Raw genomic sequence first — 16,432 nt, 5'->3', positions numbered from 1 at the left:
CTGAACAAGAGTGCACCATTATAGAAGTTTAAATAAACCACATAAGGTCATCTGCTGCTTAAATCCTGGCTACCAGGTCTATAGATATTTTTGCTTTGTTTCCAGGCGAGCTCAGAGTCCCAGTGCCAAAGGGCAACATGTAAATTGTGCTGTTATTCTGAAGCATGCAAGGTAATAAATGGTGCTGTCAATTGTTTTCACTCGAGTGACAGATTTATTCTCTTCAAGACAAATGACCAGGAATGGCTATTATTGCAAAAAATTCACTGTGTATCATCTTGTGCCTGTTGTTTAACAAATAATGCTAAGTCTAATTGCCTTCCTCTGTGGCCAACTACCTATGAGTTAATGGTTTTTTTTATTGAAGACGTGTAATTTACCATTGCTTTTGATGTGCCATCTGATTGAATGTCTCTGTGAATCACATCTGCAATCTAACACTGCGTGTCCCAGAGGAATACCCCTTATCCCATTGTTTTCTCCTGAGCTGGGTAAAAACAGTGTTAATTTTTTTTTTTTTTAAACACAAACTATTAAGCTTCTGTTTCCTGATTTCTAGGCTGACATTCCTGCTCCTGGCAGATGCACTGAAGTTTAATAAATCAGTTGCATGTGGGAATGTATGATGTTTTATTGTACTAGAAATAGTGGGTTTAAATCTCAGCAGCACTTTTTACAGAATAAACATGGAATTAGCTTGGAATCTGATCCTGCAGTTCTGTCCAAAATCCCCTGGAATGCAGGCCTTTTTGATAGCACCCTGCTTTTCAGCAAGAAAATTCTGCAGCTGATACACTTCAGGATACAAACATTATTGCTTTTTAAAGATTTTTTAGTGATTCAGCAATGCCTGTTTTTCTACAAGTCTGTGTTCCATTTTATTTTCCAGTCAACATTGCAGTGTTTGTCATGTTTTAGGTTCGAAACAGCATCTAAAACCGTAAAGCTTACATAAAGCTTACACTTCAACAATATATTTTAGAAAAAGCTGATGGCAGACAAATGTTGAAGTTAAAGCCTCGCTTCCTTGCAAAACAATCCAGCTCCACGTGCCAAAAAGGAGGTGATGGGGAGCAAAAGTAAGATTTCTATCAGCAGAAATCTTAATTTTTGTAGCTATTGAGGTCTGTTGTGGTTGAGAATGCAGTGAAGTGGTCCCAAAAAGGTCATCAGAGATGTGAAGAGGTGACAGAGGCAGCTTGTGGGCCATCCTCTGCCCCAGGCACTGCATTTCAAGGTTCCCCTGTTACTAAGAACTGTACAAGTGCAAGTTTTGTGCTGGTGTGATGAGCTAAATTAGACACAGTGATTTATTCCAAAATTATTCTGAATGCTCATATGATTGAATTCTTCTCCCATAAAGATGGTTGATACTACTGGTAAAGGTATTTGTTGCTTTCAGTTGTGTTTTCATGACAGTATCAAACTGGATTAGTCATCCTGGTGTAAATTACAACAGCGTGACTTTCCCATGCAGATAAATTTTTAGCCAACACTTAAGGCCACGGCTTTTATTTGCATTTCTTTATTACAATAATGCTCCATTAATGGGCTTTCTCAAGCAGCAAGGTCTGGTTTGCTGGTAGGTGGGTGTTAGACAGGGGAAATGAGATGGGGAAATCAAACTAGGGGATCCAGGTAGGACAGGAACTGTGGCTTGTCCTGCAAGGAGCAGCATCCTGAGGGGGCTCTGCTGGGGAGGCTCTCAGCACGCTGTTATTCTCCAGTTAAAGCAAATTGCCAGCAAACCCCGAGCACAGATTGCTTTGTTCTGTTAAAACAAATATCCAGGAAATTCAGCTACAAACTTTTGCTATCACTTAGCTCTTATCTCGCTCTATTGCAGTAACTATTTGATGACCTCAGCAGAGGCCTTGAATCCAGTAATCAGTTCTTCAAGTTTGCAACAAAATCTGTTCTTTTTCCTAAACAACCACAAGTAACAAGAGGTTGTCTTGGCCTTTTATCTGTTTTGACAAACGAGGGCCTAGACCTCGTCCTCTGCATGCTGATCTGCTGCTGCAGGCTCTGGAAGGAGGATGTGGCTTGGCTCTCCAGGCTCCTGCCTCAGCTGGGACTGCCTGGCAAAGCAAAGCAGGGAATTGCATTCCTTGCCTGAAAGGCAGCAGAGCCTGGCTGGTTTTTATCAGGGCTGCCACCATGAAGTTCAGCTGATTGATTTGCATAGATAATTTTTAGTTCCTGTTTAGCCTGAACAGGAGTGGCTTGGGGAGTAAATGATGTGAGTGATTCACTCGAGGCAATATTCACCCTGGTGCTTTAGCCCCGAGAAGCCAGTGATGCTGGTACCTTTCAGCTCCAGCTGTAAGCCTCTGTTTGGTGTGGAATGGGTTAAATTGCAGCCTGTGACTGCAAATCATTTGTCTGAGGACTGGGACCGACCGTTCTTATCTTTACAGTGAAATATTATCCCTTCACGGTTAACAACCAGCAGCAAACCTGCTCATTGTGGAAGCAGTTTGGCATAATTAGCCGGTTAAAGAAGTCTGCCTATTGATTAACTGAACTAAATGACCCATAATTAAGAGCCTAACTGTGGAGCTAATCTATTTGGTGGTGTTGTCCTTCCCCTTACAGGTTTGGGACCTGCAGGTCTGTTGGCTGTTGAGGGTGAGGAGCCCATGTGGGTGGTAATTGTGTGGGTTTGGGGTTCTCATGCACACCCCGATGGGTTCTGGGGGGCTGCTGGCACATTGCTCTCCCCTCTCACACCACAGAGGTGCAGCAGGAGCCCTGCTGGCTCCAGGAGGGTTTGCTGCCTTTCTCAGGGCTCGCTGGAGCTGTCTGCTCCACCTCACCTGGGGTTTATGGGGGCTTGGGGGAGCTGACTCCATCCCTGCAAACATCCACATGGGCTGTGAGAGGGCCCTATGGGCTGGAAGGGAACCCAGGCCACAAGAAAGACCAAGCTGGGGCTGAAGCTGTGGGAAGCCATTTGTCTGGTTAGCTTGCAGTGTTATTTCCTTGCAAAAAAAGTTGCCTATTTTTAGCCGTAATTTGTGTCTTGTGTGATGCATAGTTTCTATAAAATGTATTCTGGAGTTTAACTTGGGTAGTTGAGAGGAGCTCTTGTTTATACCTAAATATTATTGAATCTCTCATTACCCTCTTTGTAAAGTGCTACTCTCTGCTCACACTTTTTTTCTTATGTCTTTCTAAAGATTATGCCAAAATGAGTTCGTTGCTTTGCTCTCCCTTTGATGCAATGCTATAAAAACAGGATCACACTTTAGTGGTGACACCAGCCAGCCTGCACGGTCTGAGCTGGTACCAAGCTGCACCAGGCCAAGGGATTGATAACATTAAGTTACAGTTTCAAATAGTCACAAAGAAAACAATGCTTTGGGTTTTTTTTTTGTTTGTTTGTTTGTTTTTTGTTTTTTTTTTTATTATTTTTGAAACTCAACTCTTATCTGCCTCTTCTTCTCAATCAATCCTCCCTAAACCCACAAAAGTAGCAATCTGAACAGATTTGGTCTCGAAGAGTTTAAGGTTAAAGGACTTCTTAAGCACTGCACTTTCCTCTGTTGGGCCCACTGAAATAATCAGAAAACATTCTCACTGACTTTACTGGGTGTTAGAATAGGCCCCCCAAATCTTCATCGTCTCCTGCATTGTGGAAAGCTTTTGGCTGTGTGTGTTTCTGGCACAGAAAGGAGATTCTTTCTCCACGTTGTTTCCTTTAACCTCTAAAAGCTTTCAGCCATCGGCAGCGAGAGCTGCTGGCGACAGTCGGCTGTGCTGGCATCCTCATCCTCAACCACTGGAGGAGCAACTCAAGAAATGAAGACAGGTCTTGCTTCTGCTCTGGCCACACAGGAGTGAGGGAGGTGTCTGCTGATAGTGTGGAGGTGGCTGTGCAAGGAGCAGAGGTACCTGGTGAATGTGGAAGGGTGATACAGGTCCCCCTCCTTTGGCCTGGGGGCTTTGTGCTCTTTGCTTCATCTCTGGTTTCCTTCAGATCTTTCTGGGTCCTCGCAGCCCCCAGTCTGAGGAGGCATTTTCTAGGCACAGACCCCACCTGTGCTGGATTGAGCTGTGTGTTTGGAGGCTGGACTGGTGTCCCAGCTGTAAAGCACCTCTGTGTGACTCTGGCCAGGGAATGGCCTTGCCCCAGAGGTGGTCTATGAGAATTGGCCAAGGAGCACAGCTGGAGCTCTGGAAAAATGTTATAAGCAATTGCAAGAGAGCTTGTACAAGAACCTGACTGAGGATAAAACTCTGCAGCTCCCTTTCAGGCTTGATTTTATCCCATTCTGGCCTTTCATCCTTCCTTTTGTACACATTGCTATGAGGGAATAGTTAGTTGCCTCCTGTTAATATATTAATATTGATATATTAATCTCCTATTATATCTCCTATTGATATATTAATATCTCAAGATGTTCATGCAATGTCTGAGCAGCAGAGCTGGTTCCTGCTGAGTATCTGACCAGGATCCAGGAGGTTGCTTTGATCCTGGTGGTGGGGAGCAGGGAGACAGAGGGCTATTTTCTTCCCCTAGCTGCAAGAAAGCCATGGAGCTGTTCACATCACCTCGCCCCCCAAGGTGGAAATTCCTGGAGCAGCTCACATTTGTCTACCTGTTAAGCCCTTTAGAAAGAAGTGAATTAACTCCCTACAAAGGTGCCAGGGACAGCTCAGAGCTGCATGAGATCTCATCAGGATTCCTCTACACACAAATGTCCAAAACCCTCCAGTGAGGGATCAGAGCCTGGGGAAGGCAGGGATCACTGAAATGGCTGGGCTGGCTTTCTGCCAGCCATTAAGGCAGCCCTCAGGGCCATGTTGGGAAGAGATGAGATGTCTCCTCTCCTCTTCTTACTAGAGTGGTGCTTCCTGCTATATTTGCTGCTTTTTAAAAGTTTGGATTTGGTCAGTGCCTCATAAGCATTTTTGCTTTGGCAGTGACAGAGCAGCTGCTTCCAGGAGCTTGCAGAATCCCCAGCAAATCTTGAACTTGAAAGCTTCTATTATTTACATATATATGTAATTATTATTAGATTTATATATAATATCTGCTTATTTAATGTACATATTATTAAAGGGGCTCTGACTGTATCAGCAATTGCTTCTTAGCAGATCATGTTATGCTTCACGTGTCACCACAGAGGATGTAGATAATCTGAAAAGTGCCTTGCTTGCACACCAGAGCTTTAATAGCTATAACAAGACAATTAGTACATCGTTCCACTTGAACTTTAATGTAATAATTGGCAGTAAGTAATTCCCCTCTGATGTGATACACAGCCCGTGTTGTGAACAAATATCAGAGCAGCCCTGAGTAGGAAAGGGAAAATAAAAGTCACAGCTGCTGATTATGACCAAGGGGGTGGATTTGGGGATGGTGTTCCACAATGATGGATGTGATGTGGATGTTGGACATGGCCCAGGAGCGCTGTGAGGATTTCCACTGGATGTGACATCCTGATCTGCTGTGTCTCTGCATCTCTGGATGAGTGGGATGTATTGCACAGTGCCTCAGGGGAGGGGACACATTTATCCCCAGGTGTGGTACTGAGAGCTGCAGAGGAGGCTCTTCTTTCACTCTCCCTGCCCACAGAGAGAGTGACCTTGAAAAAGGGGACATTTGGATGGCAGAGATATTTTTTGATAGTCAGTGAATCAGAGCCTTGGCAGAGGCCAGCACATCCTGGAGCAGAATAAGGATTGCCTCTTTCTCAGCATGACCCCAAACACTTCTGAATTTTCAAACATGTTTTTCATCCTCTCTTGCAGTGAGGTCAGTGGGGAAATAGAGGCTCTAATGCAGCTTTGTGATTTGAAGTTTGGTGTTTAAGCTGTGCTCTAATGTATCATGGAAAAGCATTTGTTTCCCACGATGGATCAAGTGGATGCCAGCAGATTGCTCCTTCTGTGCCCAGGTCCTGAGCCCCACTGCCTGTGCCCAGCCCTGGCTTTCTGGAAAAAACACTGCTTGTGTCAGGAAAGCTCTTCCAGGCTTCCCTAATGATGTTCACATGAAAGGAAAAGCAAGGGGGAGGGAGGAAACATCTTAACCCATGTCGGGTGTGATCTCTCCTGTGATCACATCCTGTCTGATCCCCCCTTCTGGGTCTCTGAAGTGTAGGTGGTTGGTGTGTGTTTTCTGGAGCTCTGTGTTCAGTTCTGTGCAATGTGTGGGTACAAAAGGCTGCTTACCATAGGAGTTTGTGATCTGGAGAAAACAGGAAATGAAATTTGGGCAGTACTACAGAAGATGGGTTTTCACTGACCCCATGTTTTTGAACAGAGTCATTTTGAACAGTATTTTTTAGGGCCAGATGTGTAATTAATGATTTATCTTAGTTTTTGCAGATTTTTATGATGAGGGTACCATGTAATTGTTTCCAAGCAAGAAAGACAAGGAATGTGTTTCCTAACCTTCTGAGGTAATAGTCAGATGTGAACCATGATAGCAGTTAAAGTTTCCATGGGATGGTTATGTGACATGCACATCACAGAAGTGCTGACAGAAAGCACTGAGTGCCATCCCCAGTGCTGGCACTGAGGCTGTAGCACAAGGGGTGACCCTTCTGGAGCCCCTGCTCACTGGGGAGTGGGGATAGCTTGCTCAGGCCACAGTGAGGGGGAAGGTGTTGACACTTCTGTGACAGGAGCTGGGGAATCTCAGCACCTCACATCCAAGGCCCTCTCAGGGAGGTTCTCTCTGACGCTGAGAACAACAAAATTCCTCCTCCAGCACAGGCAGGCGTGGATGGATGAAGCATCTCCAGTTGTCACAGCCCCTGGCAGGAGCAGCACTGCTGTCCTGGGCAGAGCTTCAGTGCAGTGCATCCTCCCCTGCTGCCAGAGCGGCCGATGCTGTGCTGGCTGTGCCGGCAGATGGAGGCTCTGGCTCCGTGTCCCTCGGAGAAACCCCCGTGATCCATTTAAATATTCCCCATCCGAGCATGGCAGGACCCGCTGTGCTTGGCAGTGGGTCAGGGGTGGACATCAGGTGTAGCAGTGAGCACAGGAATGGGAAGAGGAACATGTTGGGGGCTCCAGGCACTGCTCTCCTTCCACCCAAATTCCTTTGGCAGCTGGATCTCCTGCCGCTCCTGTTCATAAAAAGCAAATGACTTCTCAGATTTATTAGTTACCTCCAGGTGCAATTTATCAATCGCAGGCTGGGCCCTGCCCAGGCAGCTGGGGAGAAGATTGTGTCTTTGATTAATGTGCTCTCCCCCACAATGGTGGCAGATTTCTTACTGGGGTTTAATTCTAACAGATTCTTAAAAATAACAAGAAGCATATTCAGCGAGCTGTTTAAGAGGATGCAGAGCTGAAGCACAGTTCATTCTCTAAAGCTTTGAAGTATTTACAGAAGGGGTTGAGGGAATCTTCATGGAAGCTGGGAGGGTAAAGGAGGAACTTTAAAGGAGGGTGAATTGGAATGGGCGGAAAAAAGGAACAATTACAACAGCTCATAGTGGAAACAGGAGACTGAGGGGTTTCAAAGCAGAAATGAAACAATGGGAGTGAGAGCTCAATAAGAATAAGCAAAAAATGTTAAAGTCTGGGCTCTTGCAAACACAGGGGTTTCCTTTAGCCAGCACCATTTTTTTGTTTGGAATTTTTATGAAAGGGTAGAGGAACATTAAGTGGGAAAAATCAGAAAAACTAGGAAGAGGAAAATGGGGAGCCCCCCAAACCATGGGCTGCAGCGTGGAAAACCTCTGAAGCTTCACTGCAGCCATTCCCCTAATGCATCAAGAGGATGTGTTTTCCTCTCTTTATTTTCTTCACCTTTTAGCAACAGCTTAAAATGAAAACATTACATACAGACCTGCCTTTTAGAGACTAAGCCAACAAGGGCTCTTGATCTTTTGACCCTTTTTTCACAAATGGAAATATATTAACTTTCCCCTCAACTATTTTCAACAATGCCAAAGCTGTTTTCTCGCAGTTCAGGTCTGTGCTGGAAAGCAGTTTGCTTATTTCCAGTGGGATGAGGATGCTGGTTCAGGATGGTTTGGAAAAACTCCACCAGCATCATCTTGTGCCCTCTGTACCTGAGTTGGCTGCTGACAGCCCTCCTAGGTGCAGCAGCTTAGATTTCAGCATGACACAGTGTTTTCACACCCTTTGGTAAGGAGGAACATGATAACCCAGTTAGAGGGCAGGATGCTCCGAGCTTTCAGTGCATATTTATACCATCTATTTTAAGCATCTACTTTCAGATCTTTCTATATGGTCAGTGCAAAAAAAAAAAAAAAGATCCACATCTCTGGAAGGTGACTCATGACACCTAAAATAGACTCCTCAGACATCCTCTCTCTGCACTAATTATAGCAGGAGGCTGGAGATGTTTAGCACAGTTTCAGCACGTGGAGGTTGATGCTGCAGGAGAGAGCAGCTTTGTTTTCCCTGGTGCTGGCAGCGGGGTGCAGTGAGGTGTGTGCAGGTTATTTGCAGCCCAGTTCCCTGGTTTTATGGCCTCCCTGCCCTGTTTCCCTTTGCTCCAGAGAAAGGTGTTGAAGCCCACACAGGTACTCCCAGGCCTGTCCAGGCTGATGATCTGCTCTGTTTCTGGCAATGCTGAGGATGGTAGAGGGAGTGTGGTGACCATTCCCACCCAGGTCACACTGGGACTGCTGCAGGAGGCTGTAGAAGTGGGATGGGACACCTGCCTCTCCCTCAGAAAGGCCTCAGCAGAGGAAACCCACTCTGGTTTCCCCTTGTGTCACGGCTGCCGTGACAGAGCAAAGCTGGCTTTGGGAAGGGCACACAACCACAGTAACGTGGGAGATACCCCCAGGCTTGGGGCTGCCATTCACTGGCTTTCCTGCTGCTGGAAAAATAACAAAACTGTGTCTGTGGGTGAGTGTGGGGGGGATTTGCCCCACCCTGTTCATCCTTCAGAGCAGGGTTGCCAGGCTCAGAGTGGCACAGCCTGGAGTTTCTCCCTCCCCTCACCCTCACTTTGCATAGCCATCCTTGGAGCCACGGTAGAAAATTAAGCCCAGAGTTGGCCATTTGTAAACCAAGCTGACAGGAAATTGCTGGCTTTGTGCTGAAGAAGTCATTACCTTAAGCTTTATTGCCGTGTGCAGAGTTTACTTGTGACAAAGTAAATGCGCAGAGATGTCTGTAAATAGGGCTGGGATATTGCTGCGTTGCCAGCTCCTGGTAAGCCATCCATCAGCAGGGCAGGGTGGCAGGAGCCATGGAGAGCCACTGCTGCACACACAGAGTCTCCCACACACACCTGCTTGGAGCTCTGCACCCCACTGCCAGCATCTTCCCTGCCTGGGAAAAGCTCCCTCCTCCTTTGGGCTCCCGAGGATGCTTTGCAGCCCTGCTGTGCCACGGGAGATGTGATTCCACCTGGGAACAGAGGGTGCTGGGCTGGAGGAGCCACCTGGAAGGGCTCCATTACATGAGCTGTGATCTTAGGTCCCTCTGCCACTGGGCTGGGACAGCAGTGCTGCAGGGCCGGTGGGAGAGCCTGCTCTGGGCTTTTGCTTCTGTCCATTAACGTTATGGCTGTGAGAGGGAGACAGCTTTGTTTCAGTAATGCCAGCGGGAATCTCATTTCAAATAAATGAGGCAGCGAGATGCACCACTCGTGCTGCTGGAACTGCAGGAGAAGCTGTGCTGGGGAGGAAACAGATGTATTGAAAATAAGTTGGTGTCCGTGTGATTGGTGTGTGTCTAAATGATCTTGGTGGTGCCTTGAAGGAGCATCTTCCCTCCTGCTGCTGCTCCCCTCTCACTGGTGAGGAGTTGCTGGCAAGCAGGCAGCTCTGGCTCTGGAGTGGCTGAGTTCTCCTCCAGCTCACAGAGCTCTGGCAAGTGGGAAATGGGGGTTTCTGGCTTATCTGTGTTTCCTCAGCCTGCCTTACTTGTCTGAGCACTTCAGGATGTCTGGAACTTTTTATGTGCTTCTTCCTTTGGAGTCAGTCCCCTACTTCTGATGCTGCTCTGATTTTTGCCAAAATTGTGGCAGCGCAGTGCAGGCACGCATTTCTGGTCTTTTCTGGCTTCTGCCACTTGTGGGAGTGATAAAGTCAGACAGGGAATAAAATCTCATCACTTGGGGGTCACCAGAGGGGCAGCCTGGAGGAATTTTCCAGGCATTGGCTGTTGTTGCAGTACTGCAAGGAAGGCAGAGCCCTGTGTTTGCCTGTGTTTACAGCCACAGCTTCTTCTGGGGCAGCAGTGTCCGGGGGCTTCTGCAGGTGCTGCAGCTTGGGGTGGTGTGGGAAGGGAAGGGGAGGGTTGGCAGGTGGCAACAGAAATCAGATGATGCTGCAGATTTTCTCCCTCTCAGTCCTCACTCTCACAGCTTGTGCCCCCGCAGTGCCCAGAAGCTGTGAGGTTTTGTTTGGGTGGATAATCCCCTGTTTGCCCATACTGAAATCCTGATGCTGACCCGATGTGGGGCTGCTCCCAGCCCTTGGCTGGGAGGGGAACACAGAGAGCTGTGCATTCTGCTGCCTCCAGCCCTGGCCTGGGAGTGCCCATGCTGTGTTTGGTGCTGAGGAAGGCACTCATTCCTCACTCTTCAGCTGCCCTTCTGCTGCAGGGCAGTCCCTTTGGAGGGAAGGGTCCCAGCCACCCTGCTGGAGCAGCACCCAGCCCTAACTCGGGGTTGATTCCCTGCATGCCGGGCTCTGGGAGCTCTTCCAGCCAGGCACCTGGCCCTGGCTGGGGAGTGAGCCATGGAGAACTTGGCCCAGAGTGTGCCAAGAACACTCTTGTGCCAAGAGTGTGCCCGCTGACACAGAGCTTTTCATCCGCAGCCACGGCAGCCCCGCATCCCGATTAGCCCGGCTCCCATGGTGCCAACCCCAGAGCTGTGCCCCTGTGTCCCTCTCTCTGCACAGCTCCCTGGCCCCTGCCTGAGTTTGGGGACGTGGTGCCAGCAGCCTCCCACCCACCCACCCCTTATCAGAGGGAAGCAAGAGGGTTCTCTGGAGCCTCTGCTGAGCTGAGGCATCTCCTCCCGTCACTGCTGGCAAAACCCACAAGGAGCTTGGAGGGACCCACAGCAGAGCTGAACCTCGGTGGCACTGACAACCAGGTGACAGCCCCCAAGGTGCTCAGCTCAGCAGGGTGGGTAGGAAAGGCAGCAGCTCCTGAGCCCCCAAGCAGGGCAGGCACATCTTCTGGCTGCTGTGCTCTGCTCCCTGCCCAGGCTGGCAGCAGCGCTGCTGCCCTGGGAAATGCCCATCCTGGGGGATGTGATGGCAGGAGCTGCTGGGGAACCTTCCTGTCACACTCCTTGAATCAGAAAATGCTTACCTTTCCCTTCCAAAACTCAGCTCTGTGGGAATAAGGATTCTTATTTTACACATTTGAAACTGCAGTTGTAACATTAAAACAGAACTGGATTTTCAAATTTGAGGTGACTGTGTGCTGAAACTTCAGCTGATTCTTACCAAAACTGCTTGGAGAATAACTGGTGCTCTGTGGCTGCTGAATGAAACTAGCTTGCTCTAGGGTGGTGTGTCTGGGTTGTTGAGGAGGTCAAGAAAACTGTTTCCAGGGGTGGGGTCTGAGTGATCTGCAAAGATGCCTTCCCTTGAGGAATAGCTAGCGCTGATTCTCAAGGCTGAGCTCACGCTGCAGCCCTTTGTTCAGTTGAGGTTACTCATAAAATCTCTCTCCTTTACGTGGATGTTTATTTTTGGGAACCTTTGAGGAACTGAATTGTCTCAGAGACTGTTATCTCTCTGTCAAATTTGGCTGAAATTGCTCAATAAGTTCAAAGTTGTTGAGGGAGACACAGCCAGCGTGAATGTATGAGCCACAGGAAATCAGACTGACAGGCTGAAATGAGAAACACTTTAAAACTGTCAAAACAAAAAGTCTTCCCAGTGGTCTGGCCTGACTTGTCCAGATTATTGGTTCCTAAAGCATCACAAGATCCTGCCAGCTACCTCCAACCCTGAGGAGCTTCTGAGAGCCCCACTTTGCAAAGCTCAGCGCTAACTCTGCTGACAGCAGAAAGGACCCTGGGGATTAGCAAGAGATTTGCCACCAGCTCTTCTTGTGGCCTCTCAAGTCTGGGAGAGTGGAAGCCCATGACGAGATCTGAACCATTACCAACCACCCCAAGAGGTGATGGCACACCAGACTAATTTGATTTGTGTTTCCTTTTGCCAAATGACTTTGAAAAGGGATCTGATAGCAGTTAATTAGATGTAGGGGCAGATTTAAAAAATAGTTACAATAATGAATCTGCTTTTACTGGTCCCTGCTGCTGCTCCAGGAGTGCTATCACAGCCATTCACAGGATGGTTAATCTTTCAGCAAGTGCTTTGAGCATTTTGTGCAGGGAGCTACGCACCATCAAAAAGAATGAATGACCCTGTTTCTCTTCCCTATCGTGGCTATCAACCAGAGCTGTCTTTGGCACAGCTTGTAGGTTGATTTCTGGTTGAGCATTAGAGGCAGAATTCATCTGTCCAAACGTAGACATCTAATTGTGAATGTCTACATCTGAGTTACTTGTCTAGACTTGTTTATAGGAAAGAAATGGGCACCCCAAGGACATGAGTCATTGTATGCTAGAGTAAATGTCTAAAATAGGTCAGATGAATCATTCTGTAAATGGCCCCTTTTCTCTGCTGTGACTATAAAGGGAGCCCAGAGTGACTGTGAGTGGGACAGAGATGCCTCTGAAGTACAGTGAGATGCATCCCAGTTCAGATACATTTCTGGGTATGCATAGTCAGCTGCTCTTATGTTTGCACATCATCCTGACATCCTCTGTCCTCTTCTTCTTGCTCTTCCCTTTATAAATTTACCTGAGGCTGAGATGCCATTTTATTCTTGTAGCTCCTACTGCAGGATGACTCCCAGGTACCTGCTTTTCCTTTCTCAGATCATCAGACCGGAGTCACCTTTCTTCCAAACCTGTGTCTGGGCCTGGAGCTCTGCTTTATCCTCTCATGGATCCCTCCTTTTCCACTGCACTGAAACACAGCTGGGGATCTTCTTTCCCTGTGCTTGGGTACGTTCCCTGTTTAGACCATCCACAATCTCAGGTGCCCTTGTGTTCTCCAGGCCAGCACAACCTGCTCTGATTTACTCAAAATTTCCTTAAACTTCCAGTAATCTGACAGAGTCCCTTCCTGGGCTTTGATTATTGCCTTTTTCCATCTGTGCTGTATCTGCTCTGGGTGGGCACTGCCCCCTGAGAGGGACTCACAGCAGCTCAGTGCCACCCTGCTGAGATGAACTGCCAGAACCGCTGGTGTCGATGCACAATCTCTGCTGGGGAGTCAGGCTATCAGCCTCAAGCTCCTTCACAGATTTATTCCCATTTTATTTCTGTTTGCTGAACAAAAGAAATGTATAATACTTACAAATCCTTCCAGATAGGCTTGGAGCCTAGTTCTAGATGTAGCATTATTTTAACAAAACCAGTGCTGTGCTGATAAATGGGATAGTGGGAGGAGGGAAAGAAACTATTTATAACACATAGTGCAGGAGATGAGGGAGGGAAGAAAACTGAAGAGTGCAGATAAGATTTTTGCTGCAGGTGTTTTCTCAAGTTTTGGCTTGGAGACAAAGGGAAACCCACAAACCATCCAGATAAGCCCATTAGGTTAGCTGAGCACTGTTTCATTACTCAGTAGTGTTATCTAGGCCCTCTGGCCTCAACAAAATCCCAGCTTTATTCTTTCCTCAAATACTATTTTATTAAAAAATCCTCTCTGTGTGAGAGGACTTTTAAAAAAGCGTATTTTAAAAAATATATTAGAACATGGGAACTTTCAAATGCTGGCAAGCTGCACCCTTGTGTGAATGTGAATAGGACACGATGTGCCTGCTGTCTCTTGCCTCAGTGTTGCTGAGACTTTCCTTTCCTTTTCCCAGCTGGGATCGAGCCCTGGATCCACAGGTTTGGCTTTGACCAGGTGAGATTCGACATCCAGAGCTGATGGGGGCTGAGGGATGTGGGAGCAGATCAGGGGTGCTGTGGATGTTTGTGAGGAGAGAAGCTGCTGGGACCTGAGCCATGAGGAGGTTGTGAGGCAGCAAGCACCGCTCTGGGAAGCAGCTGGGACTGGGAGCTGTGGGCTGAGGGGCACCAGCCCTTCTGAGTGGGTTGGCTGAGTGTTTCAGAGGGGAACCCAGCTGATCTGCCTGGCAGGGAAGTTAAATTGTGTCCCAAAATACACATCCTCCTGAGAACCAGGCACACAGGAGCACTTGTTGGAGATGAAAGGCGATGGAACATGTAAATTGAAACCACAGTGAGCCTCACTCCGCTCTGAACCATTTCCCACTAGGAAATTCCTGGCTGCAGCAGCCTTTCTATTTGCTCTGCAGAGCGTGGGCCATTTGAAGGTGGCTCTGTGGCAGGAGGTGCTCTGGGAGGCTGCTCCCTTCTCAGCACTCACTGCCAGCAGTAAACAGAGCAGGGGTGACTCGGAGGAGCTTTCTCTTCCACCACAGAGCTTCAAGATCAGACCACATCAGTAATGAGTGCGTGTCCTGGGCGTGCCTCTGACAGTGTTCAGTGCCTGATGAGTGGCCTGGTCCTGTCTGGTTCCCAGTGGGCTGACACCTGGGACACCCAGGGACTGGGAAGGGCTGTTGTGACTCTCTGACCAGACAGGCTGACATTTGCCTGCACTGCTGCCCAGTGTAAGGTCATCCCTTCCACTGGATAATGATGCCTGTGAGGACAGAATGTCTCTGCTCTTACACCATTCCACACCTCTTTGTCTAAGTCAGCTCTTCTCATACCTGACAGTCCCTCTGTGTTTTCTTCTCATATTCAGAGTTAACCTCACAACTAAAGCTCAGCAAATCTCTTTAAATCCACTTGTTCCTGGAAGCTGTCTCCTTGCAATGATACCTGTGTGTGCCATTGTCCTGCAAATACTGAGGTAGAGATTTTCCCTGACACTAAGAGATGTCATTACTAAAACCAAAGCAGATGGTAGAATGGGATTGAGGTGATATTATGGAGATTTTCCCAAGGTGTCATGTATTTTCTGCAATCATGAAGCACTCAAATGGCTCACATGAGGAGGCTACAAACCCTCCATCTTGGGAAGGTTTCTAAAAAATGTGAACATTTGTCAGGGATGACTTTGTTACCCAGACTTTCCCTGGGGAAGGACATGAACTGTGTGGTTTCCTAAGGTCTAGTCCCAAAAAACACAACCAAGAAACTTGCCAGATGCTGAAAGTGTTTGTAAGGTTTAGCAATGGAGAGGAAATGTTCAAAGAATAAAACATATCTCAGATTCAGAGCTGCTTTCTCAGCAGTGCTGCTGAGTTTGATTAGAACAAATACTTCCACATTTGGCATTTGAAATGCTGGAGTAACAAATGATACCTACTTCTCAGGGCAGGAGGAAATCAGAGTGCAGAAGAAATCAGCCTCCTTGGGACAGAGCATGTGGGAGTTTGCTTTGTATTGTCTGATCCACACTGGGGCCAAGTACAAACAATGCTTGAAATTTGCTCCTAGTGTTTAGATATTTCTTAAAAATCAAAACGATATTAGATGGGGAGCAGTGGCTGGGCTCAATCTGATCCCAGGGTAATTTGCATTAAATGGTTCCCAATTCCTTCTTTAATACTGTTCTCCTGCTCACTCCTCTGCTGGAGGAGTGAGCAGCACATGGCAGAGGAAGACGAGCCAGCCAATAAAGTGATGTGGCAGAGGGAAAGAGAGGAATGTTACAAACAATCCCTGTTTTGGCTGATAAAGGCATCCTCAGGAAGCTTGCAAGTTGTAGGAGTCTGTATTTTGCTGAGCTGGGGAGAGGAATGGAAAAAAAATGTATGCATAAAAAAAGGCATTTCCCCATTTGATTCAATTTCCATAATATTTTAGTACTCATCCTGCTTTTGCACAATGTGAAGCAGAGATCCAGGTCTGGATCTGAACAGCACCCAGGTCTGCTGCTGCTTTCAGAGGGATGCAGGACTTGCAGTCTCCTCTTACTGTGGTCTCCAGCTGCAGAAAGCTGACCTGGAGTGAAGTGGGGGAAGAAGAGGCTGCTGCAGTTGGTGTAATCTTATTTTTCACATGGTTTTATTTGCCCCAAACAGGTGCCATATTATCAGAAGGATGTCCTTTCTGAGCTTCTGACGGTATTTGACAGGCACAGAGCGGCATGGTTGAAGTCACATCTGGAGCACTGCATGCTGCCAGGCCAAGAAGCCGCCAGTGGAGCTCTCCATGCAGCCCAGCAGTGCCAGGCAGGTCCCTCCCTGGGTGCCAAGCCCTTGGAGAGCAGGCTGCTGGGTCAGGAGGAGTGGTTTTCCCCCGCTCCAAACGCTGTGAGCACCACGGCGCACCGAGGTCAGAGCGCAGCGCTAGACATTAAACGCTCCATTTGTACGCGTGCCAGGATGAATCCAAAGCCATTAAATCTCCAGCCGTGCCGGTTCCTCTCACAGCAACACAAAACATTTTTCTCTGCTGGTC

Source organism: Poecile atricapillus, chromosome 16, assembly GCF_030490865.1.
Source record: "Poecile atricapillus isolate bPoeAtr1 chromosome 16, bPoeAtr1.hap1, whole genome shotgun sequence".
Lineage (NCBI taxonomy): Eukaryota > Metazoa > Chordata > Aves > Passeriformes > Paridae > Poecile > Poecile atricapillus.
The sequence above is the reverse complement of the archived record's forward strand: the minus strand, read 5'-3'. Positions refer to the sequence as shown.